General features: G+C 45.3%; 2 non-coding genes across 2 annotated transcripts; both read left to right on the top strand.

The window, feature by feature from the left end:
- Positions 1-3,224: 3,224 nt before the first annotated feature.
- Positions 3,225-3,298, top strand: Trnam-cau. The gene has a single exon. It is a non-coding gene; the product is annotated as a tRNA-Met (tRNA).
- A 3,982-nt stretch (positions 3,299-7,280) lies between these two features.
- Positions 7,281-7,352, top strand: Trnap-ugg. Its single transcript has one exon. It is a non-coding gene; the product is annotated as a tRNA-Pro (tRNA).
- The last annotated feature ends 2,648 nt before the right edge of the window (positions 7,353-10,000 follow it).

Consider the following 10,000-nt stretch of genomic DNA (forward strand, 5'->3'; position numbering starts at 1 on the left):
CAGAGGTCATTCAACGCCTCAAAAACTTACAGTTATTTCGGAATCGTGGATCCAAGGGAGGAAGGAGTGTGGTGCGTCCCATTAAAGTGATCACATCTACCGTAAGGAAGGGGCGGAAGGTTGAGGAGAGGAATACAAACACTTCGAAGTTCCGCGCGTGTGGTATAGTCTTCCCTCTCTCCTCCTTTCCAACGTGACATCACTGGCGAACAAGATGGACGAGTTGATAGTGTCAGTGAGATCTAACTGTGCAGACATTGTGGCGATCACGGAGGCGTGGCAGATAACTCCTGAGGTGTGTATGATTCAAGATTTCCAGCTGTTCCACCACCTCAGGAATCAACGCAGGGGGGGAGGAGTGGCCCTGTTTTGCCGCTCTGACCTCAGCCCCTCACACCTACACGTCGACGTCCCCGCCGGATTGGAGGCCCTGTGGGTGAGGTTACCCCCTGCCACCCCGCAACACAGCCTCCATCATTGTGTGTGTTGTCTACCACCCTCCACGGGCCGCCACTGCACGGTTGCTCACTGATCACATCATCGAGACTGCTGATGCTTTACGGGTGAGATTTCCTGCTGCCAAGCTGGTAATCTGTGGGGACTTCAACCGCTTGGATATCAGTGAAATCCTGCACCAGCTACACCTCACCCAGGTCGTGGACTTCCCCACCCACCACCAGTCCACCCTCGACCTTATCATGACAGACCTGAGCCAGCAGTACTCGCCTCCCAAGCCACTCCCCCCCCCATGGGACGCAGCACCCACCTCTCCATCCTGTGGACACCCACCCCCCACCACCTCGGTTCCCAGGTCAACTGTCACCAGATCCCACAGGCCCATGCCTGACTCCGCCATGAGGGAATTTGGGCAGTGGCTAACACTTCATCCGTGGACCGAGGTACTGGAGGTGGAAGACGTCCACACAAAATGGCGGAACTACTTCACTACCACAACGGAAGCGTTCCACCACTACTTTCCCACCAAGGACATCACAGTGGACCCATCTGATGCCCCTTGGATGACGCCCTGCATCAAACGACTCCTTCGTCAGCGTGACAGGGCTTTCCACTCTAGCCCTGACCAGTACAGGAGTTTAAGGAACAGAGTTATCAGGGAAATTAAAAAAGCCAAGGCAAGCTACTACCCAGACAAAATTCACCATCTCAAGCTTACTAACAACAGACAGTGGTACGACAAGATTAAGTCTTTGTGTGGTTTACAAAAGCAAGCCTCTTCTCTTCCCTGTGTTTCACACCTTTCACCTGACAGCGCGGCCGAAGAGATTAACGGTCACTTCGCTGCGATCTGTCAGACACTCCCTCCCCCTTCACTCCACTACTCTCCCAGCCTACCTCCCTGCCTCCTCCCCTCCACCCCTTGTCCAGGAGGTTGATGTTTACAGGAAGCTTCTTAAATTTAAACTAAACAGATCCACCACTCCCACTGACCTCCCCATCAAAATTTACAGAGAATTTGCCCCAGAACTTGCCACACCCCTTTGCTCTATCATCAATGCCTCCCTTGCTCAACATTCCTGCCCCGATGACTGGAAGACATCTTACGTCACCCCCCCCTCCCCAAAATTTCTAATCCACAGTCACTGAATGATCTAAGACCAGTCGCCATCACCCCTATACCCAGCCTTATCTGTGAAGATTTTGTTTTCGACTGGGCCTATAACAAAATTTGTAACTCTATTGACACACAACAATTTGGCAATATTAAATCCACCTCCACATCTCACTACCTTGTCAGCTTCCTGGAATTCGTCCACAGCCACCTGGACAAACGCAACACTTCTCTAGCTATTGCTTTTGTGGACTTCAGAAAGGCCTTTGATCTTGTTGATCACACTGTTGTGATAAATAAAGCCATCACTCTGGGTCTCTCTCCTACCTGATAGCGTGGTTGGCAGACTTCCTCACGGGAAGGCGTCAGGCCGTTCGTTATCAGGGCTCTGTCTCCTCTTTCCAACAGCTCACATGCGGGGTCCCTCAGGGGACCAAGATGGGTCCCCTGTGTTTCCTCATCCTTATCAACGATGCTCTCGTCCACACCCCCCACCGCTGGAAGTATGTGGACGACTGCACCGTGGGCGTACCCGTCAACAACACCAACCCAGACTTCTCAGCACTGCAGTCCACTCTAAACCAACTACAGACGTGGACGGAGGACAACAAAATGACCATCAACCACACCAAGACCGTGGTGATGCACATTTGTACCTCCACAGCAGCAGTTCCCCCTCCCCAGCTTTCTGTGGGCCCTCACTCCCTCCAGGTGGTCCGCAGCACCAAGCTTCTAGGTGTCTTGGTGGATGATCAGTTAACATGGAAGCAGCATGTTTCCAACATCATCAGGTCAGCCTCATATAAAATCTATTTACTGCGCCGACTCAGGTCCCTGGGAGCACCGGCAGATGAGCTGAGGGGAGTGTACCTCATCTTTATACTCCCTAAGCTCATGTACGCCGCCCCAGCGTGGTCCTCCTCCTGAACCTCACACAACGACAACAGCTGGAGAGGGTTCAGAGGAGGGCGTTCAGGGTCATCCTTGGGCCTGCCTACAGGTCCTACGAGGACGCCCTGACCTGCCTGAGTCTGCCGAGGCTGGCCACAAGACACCAGGAAGCCTTGGAAAAATTTGGGGAAGGACTGCTGCGTCATCCACGTCTCCGCCACCTGCTACCACCCGACGTGCCTCCCCCTGCTCGCGCCACCCGACACCATAATCGCGTGGCGCCTTTGAGAGCACCGCGCACGGATCGGTACCGACTCAGCGCGGTGCCCACTATTGTGCGAGCTTTAAATAAATAAGTGAATTTCTAGGTTAAGTTTATCCATAGTTAGGTTAAGCATTTTTAGTTCATTGTGGTAATGTCCCCCCTGTACATTTTCAGTGTATTTTTTACATTGCCTAACTAATAAACCGTTTATTATTATTATTATCTGACTGACTGACTGACTGACTGACTGACTAACTAACTAACTAACTAACTAACTAACTAACTGACTGACTGACTGACTGACTGACTGACTGACTGACATTGGCTGAATAAGTTACTGACTCGCTGACCGACTTACAAACTCCATCATTATCATAATTTAATCTTTTCCAATATCACACACACACACACACACACACACACACACACACACACACACACACACACACACACACACACACACACACACACACACACACACACACACACACACACACACACCCGGTAGCTCAGTGGTTAGAGCGCTGGCTTCATAAGCCAGAGGACCGGGGTTCGATTCCCCGGCCGGGTGGAGATATTTGGGTGTGTCTCCTTTCACGTGTAGCCCCTGTTCACCTAGCAGTGAGTAGGTACGGGATGTAAATCGAGGAGTTGTGACCTTGTTGTCCAGGTGTGTGGTGTGTGTCTGGTCTCAGGCCTATCCGAAGATCGGAAATAATGAGCTCTGAGCTCCTTCCGTAGGGTAAACGTCTGGCTGTCTCGTCAGAGACTGTAGCAGATCAAACAGTGAAACACACACACACACACACACACACACACACACACACACACACACACACACACACCGCCTAGTGTAGTGGTTAGCACGCTCGACTCACAATCGAGAGGGCCGGGTTCGAGTCCCGGTAAACGGCGAGGCAAATGGGCAAGCCTCTTAATGTATGGCCCCTGTTGACCTAGCAGTAAATAGGTACGGGATGTAACTCGAGGGGTTGTGCCCTCGCTTTCCCGGTGTGTGGAGTGTGTTGTGGTCTCAGTCCTATCCGAAGATCGGTCTGTGAGCTCTGAGCTCGCTCCGTAATGGGGAAGACTGGCTGGGTGACCAGCAGACGACCGTGGTGAATTACACATACACAAAGGAAAAAAAATTATATCAATATTCGTCTTGTCAAAAAGCGATTCCTTTAAAGGTGATTCGATTTCTTCCTCCTCCTCCTTCCCCTCCTATTCCTCCTCCTCCTCCTCCTCATCATCATCATCCAGCTCCTCCTTCTCCTTCTCCTTCTCTTTCTCTTTCTCTTTCTCTTCCTCCTCCTCCTCCTCCTCCTCCTCCTCTCCTCTTCCTCTTCCTCCTTCTCCTCCTCCTCCTCCTCCTCCTCCTCCTCCTCCTCCTCCTCCTCCTCCTCCTCCTTCTGCTCCTCCTCCTCCTCCTCCTCCTCCTCCTCCTCCTCTTTTTTCTCCGAAAAATTCATTTCCTTCTATTTATCATATTTATTTATGTATCTATTTACTCTTTCTTCAGGTCACGGTTCTATCTCCTCCTCCTCCTCCTCCTCCTACTAAATTGTAAGCTCTCAAAATTCGCATATGACACAAAAATTGCAAACACAGTAGACTCAGAATGCCAAAGACAACTTTTGCAAAGAGATATAGATACTCTCATCGAATGGTCAAACAAGTGGCAAATGAAATTCAATATAGATAAATGCCACGTATTATACGTAGGAGATCAAAATCCTCAGGCGATATACAAGATGAATAATACCCCCATGACGAGTGTTGACAAAGAAAAAGACCTCAAGCCAAGCAAACAATGTACTGAAGTCGTCAAAACTGCGAATATATTAGTTGGTTTCATTGGACGATCTTTCACTTTCAAGTCCGAGAAAATAATATTCACATTACTCACTCGTCCGTCCATATCTCGAATACAATGTTCAATTTTGGTCACCGTATTACAAAAAAGATATCGAGAAATTAGAAAAAATACAACGCAGATTAACAAAAATTATCCCAAGGCTGCGGAACAAATCCTACGAGGAACGCCTAAAGGAATTAAATTTATATTCTCTTGAGAAGCGGAGAGTAAGAGGCGACCTTGTCATGCTTTTCGAAATTTTTAATGGGTTCGCAAATTTGAATATTAAAAAATACGTATTAGTCGACCAGTCAAATGTCACCAGAAACAATGGTTTTAAAATTGTTGGTAAGCATTTCGTAACAAATAAAGCCAAACACTTTTTCTTTCATCGCGTAGTTAATATATGGAATGGTCTGCCATCAAATGTTGTCAACTCAGGTACTATCGAAACATTCAAAATTCGCCTCGATAAATACTTTGAATCTAATCCCCGTTCATCGCTATTCATTTCCGAATAACTTGCGCTTTTCTTTTATCTCTCAGGCCTCTGATCATGACACAGTTAGCTCTGAGTGAACTGTCACTACTTTTACTCTCGATCTCTGAAGGGCTGTGGATAGTCAAGAGCCCTGACAGTAGGTGACCATCATCGGGATTTAAGGTACCATTAGTCACCGCTGCAGGGGGTACCATACAATGTGCGGCGCCCTTTAAAGGGAAGTGCACTTTTACAGTGCTTGTACGGAGTTGGGGCCTGATTGACCGCTGCCTCTGTCGAAAGCGCCAGGCAAGGCTGCCACACCATCTTTTTGACTCCACACTGTGTTTACATACATACTACACTACACTGCGTACACGCACAGATAGCCCAGAGTGAACGGTCACCACTACTACTCTCGACCTGTGACGGGCTGTGTTTGGAGATGTCAACCATTGATCATCATCGGGAACTAAGTACCAGGGATCAATGTTGCAAGGGGTTATCAGCATATGGCGTCCCTACAGGGAAAGTATGCTATCTCAGTGGATTGAACGGAGCTGGGGCCTGATTGACTGCTGCCTCCCTAGAAAGCGCCAGGCAAGGTTGCTGCACCACCCATTCGACATACACACTGTGCATCCACGTACACAATGCACACACAACATGACATTTACCAGCCTAGTAAGGACCTAAGTGTCTGTTGCTGTTTGTCTTCCTTTGTATTCCTTTGTATTCCTCCTCTTCCTCCTGCTCCTCCTCCTCTGTTTACGGGGATCTGTCTTCAGAACCATTCTTTTTGTAATCTACATAAACAACATTGATGAGGGCGTTGCTTATGAAATATCAAAATTTGCGGACGGCACGAGAATAGCAAATAAAGTAACTTCAGTAAGTCAACATCAGCTCATACAGAACGACCTAATACGCTCCTGGATTGGTCTAGGAAATGGCAAACGAAATTCATTTCAGGTAAATGTCACGTGTTTCACATAGGAAATATAATCCTCAGGCTAACTACTAGATGGGTAATGTTCAACTTACGAAAGTAGAAAGAAAAAGATTTAGGAGTCATAGTGTCGTCAGATCTTCAACCAAACAACCGATGCTCCGAAGTAGTAAGGACTGCAAATAAATTGATCGGTTTTATTAGAAAACGTTTCTCCTTTAGATAAGAAAAAGTCATATTGTATACAGCTCTGGTCACCATGCTACACAACGGACATGGAAAAACTTGAGAGAATACAACATAGTAACGAAAATTATTCCAAGATTGCATAACAAACCGTGCAAGGAACGCCTCAAAGAATTTAACCCATTTCCACTCACTAAGAGGTGATCTAATAGCAGTGTTCGAAATCCTCAAAGGATTCTCAAAACTTAGCCCAGACGACTACGTTACAGTTGATCGTTCAAACACCACTCCAAGTAATGGCTCTCATTAACTTAATTGGTAAACGTTTTGTGACAAATGAAGCAAAGCATTTTTCTTCAATCAGGTTGTAAATATTTAGAATGGACTGTCCACATACATTGTCAACTCAGACACAATGGAAACCTTCAAAAATCGTGTTAATAAACATCTTAAATCAAATCCCAAGTTGTCATTGTTCGTTTCATAACGAACTGTGTTTCTTTTGTAGCTGAAGCACCGCTGTGTGTCAGTCTGTGTGGAAGCAGTTCAATCAAACAGCCTCGAAAGGACCTGCAAGTCTGTTGCTGTTTGATATTCGTATGTAAATCCTCCTTCTCCTCCTCCTCCTCCTCTTTAAAGCACTTTTTACTCCAATCGTTATGATATTTATGTTGGCTCGTATTTGCTTCTTCTTCTTCTTTTTCTTCTTCTTCTTCTTCTTCTTCTTCTTCTTCTTCTTCTTCTTCTTCTTCTTCTTCTTCTTCTTCTTCTTCTTCTTCTTCTTCTTCTTCTTCTTCTTCTTCTTCTTCTTCTTCTTCTTCTTCTTCTTCTTCTTTTTCATATTCTTGTTTCTATTTTTGTTCTTGTTTTTCTAGTGCTTGTTTGTTTCTATTTTTCTAAATTTTTTCTCCTCCTCCTCCTCCTCCTCCTCCTCCTTTTCTTCTTCTACTTCTACTACTACTACTACTACTACTACTACTACTACTACTACTACTACTACTACTACTACTACTACTACTACTACTACTACTACTACTATGCATGTTGCTCTAGACCATATGGCTTGTTACTGTGGAGTGTGGCCTGTTGGTCTAGGGGTATGATTCCTGCTTTGGGTGCAGGAGGTCCCGGGTTCAAATCCCGGACAGGCCCAAGAAAGTGAAAGGCATAAAATCCTTGTTTTGGGGACCTGATGGAAGTATTTAAGTAGTACAGGGGGTTATGACAAAGGGGACATGAGCAAAGTTATTAAGATCAGTAGCCAGGATAGAACCAGAAATAATCAGGTGTAGGAGAGAAATGGGAAGGAAGTGGATCTCTAGCAGAGTGGTTCGTGAGTGGAACGGACTCAGTGGTCATGTTGTTAGTGGTGAGTCAATAGGGAGCTTTAAAAGGAGATTAGATAAATTCATGGATGAGGATGATGGATGGAATTAGGTAGCTTTGCTCATACAGGGACTGCCACGTGTAGGCCTGGCGGCCACTTCCACCTTCCCTTTATTATGTTCTTATGTACTAGTACCACTGTAACTATAACTACTGTTATTGTTGTTATTATTATTATTATTATTATTATTATTATTATTATTATTATTATTATTATTATTGTTATTTCTATTTATTTTCTATTTTCATTTTTTTTATTATTACTATTATTGTCATCATTTCATTATTATTATATCGTGCTTGTAAGGTTCACGCTGTTGTTGCGTCCCTAACCTTCAAGACTGCTTTTCAGGTTCAAGGCAAGGCACCTGAGTTTTTATAAATTTTACTTAATTATATTATTTAGAGACATTTACACCTTACGACCCTCCGACAACAACGTAAAACCACGAAAACCACGAACATTTCATCCTCTCTCTTCACTCAAAGTCTACCCTCAAATACCTCAGATTCTGTCACATTATATCTTGAACTCAAATCCTTACATTCACAAATAACCTCATCGATAATAACAACTCTCTCTCTCTCTCTCTCTCTCTCTCTCTCTCTCTCTCTCTCTCTCTCTCTCTCTTTACTCAAAATTCTTAAAATGTCTCAGATTACTTCACAGTATTCGCGTTATTCAACTCAAATCGCGCAATTTACACTCATTGATAAGATACATCCTGCATACACCCTACAATAATCCTTCTACTAAAAACACCACCTTACACATCCTACACATAACCATTTTCCCTTCATCAAAATATGACACCAACATTTTCTGTGACTGCATTTGATTTGCATTTTCGGGGAGTGTTCAAATGTTACACCTGCCCTTGATATTGGCAGAGTTCAACTGTGTGACAGTTGTATAGTGTAGTGTATGTTGTGGATGCAGGCACAGTGCGGGTGGTTAGGCATGGGCTCGTATTCTCCAACACTTCTGTGGCCTGTGCTTCACCTCCATTATTTCAACAGGCTTTATCTAAATTTAAACACTTTTTTTTTTTTACGGTTACTGAGGCAGAGTGACTAAATTTCTACGTTATCAACTGTAGAAAACACTCTTCAAAATCCCGCTAATCATCTATGTGGCCTTGGAAAACAGTCGTGGCGAGAGAACAAAACGTTTCTGAATACGGATGCCATAGCTTTACCTGGCGGTGTCTATGGTGCAGCAGTCCAGGCCCCAGCGCCGGTCACTCTGAAGTCTGTGTACATTACCTTTAGAGACGCCGTACACTGCTAACTCCCAATATTGATCCCTGGTACTAATGCTGAAGGTGATGAATAATTGTCAGTGTCCCAGCAAAACACAGCAAACACAGCCCGTCACAGATCGAAAGTTAGTAGGAGTGATCGTTAACTCTGTGTGTGTGTGTGTGTGTGTGTGTGTGTGTGTGTGTGTGTGTGTGTGTGTGTGTGTGTGTGATATAGCGCAGTTTGTGTAGACAGTGTAGAGGTCAAGATATGGTGTGGAAGTCTTGTCTGACACTTTCTAGGGAGGTATCAAGGTTTCAAGACATTTTTCCCTTTATATTGTCTAATTCCTTGACCGGCACCTCAATAAGCCCTAAGTTTTTCTTTAATTGCAGTTATTGTTGCCTTGAGCCTCTCTTATATTAAACAATGAATAAATAAATAAAAGGCATTATAGAATCAGGCAACAGCTTCCTATCCACTTTCCTCTCTTACGTGAATAAGTATATGTGTAGATAAATAAAAGGCAGCAGTCGATCGGGCCACAGCATCTTAACCACAAGAGTTCACTTAGTATAGGGCGCCGCACACTGCATACATACCTGCAGCAGTGATCCTTCTTACCTCCAGCTCGGAAGATGGTCACTAATGATACACTCCTTGACTCTCCACACTCATTCACTGGTTGACGGTTAGACTGCTGACCGTTCACTCCAGGCCGTCCAGGAGGGGGAAGTGGAGGAGGGGGAAGAGGTGTGGAAGAAGAGGAGGATTTGGAAGTGGAGGAAGAGCAGGAGAAGGAAGATGTATTACTCTATAAGAAGGAATGAGTTGAGGTAGAGAAAAAAAAAGGTGAAAGAGAGAGAAGAGAGAGAGAGAGAGAGAGAGAGAGAGAGAGAGAGAGAGAGAGAGAGAGAGATATGACTGACGAGTGGACAGAAATGCAGACATGTGGCTAACCAAGTAAAGTGAATCAGAGAGAGAGAGAGAGAGAGAGAGAGAGAGAGTAACCTTCCATCAAATTGTCTGGTCTTGAGTGATAGTGAAAGGGGTCAATGTTCTTGTGTGTGTGTGTGTGTGTGTGTGTGTGTGTGTGTGTGTGTGTGTGTGTGTGTGTGTGTGTGTGTGTGTGTGTGTGTGTGTGTGTGTGTGTGTGTTGAAGCGATCACTGA

This window comes from Portunus trituberculatus, chromosome 34 (genome assembly GCF_017591435.1).
Source record: "Portunus trituberculatus isolate SZX2019 chromosome 34, ASM1759143v1, whole genome shotgun sequence".
NCBI lineage: Eukaryota > Metazoa > Arthropoda > Malacostraca > Decapoda > Portunidae > Portunus > Portunus trituberculatus.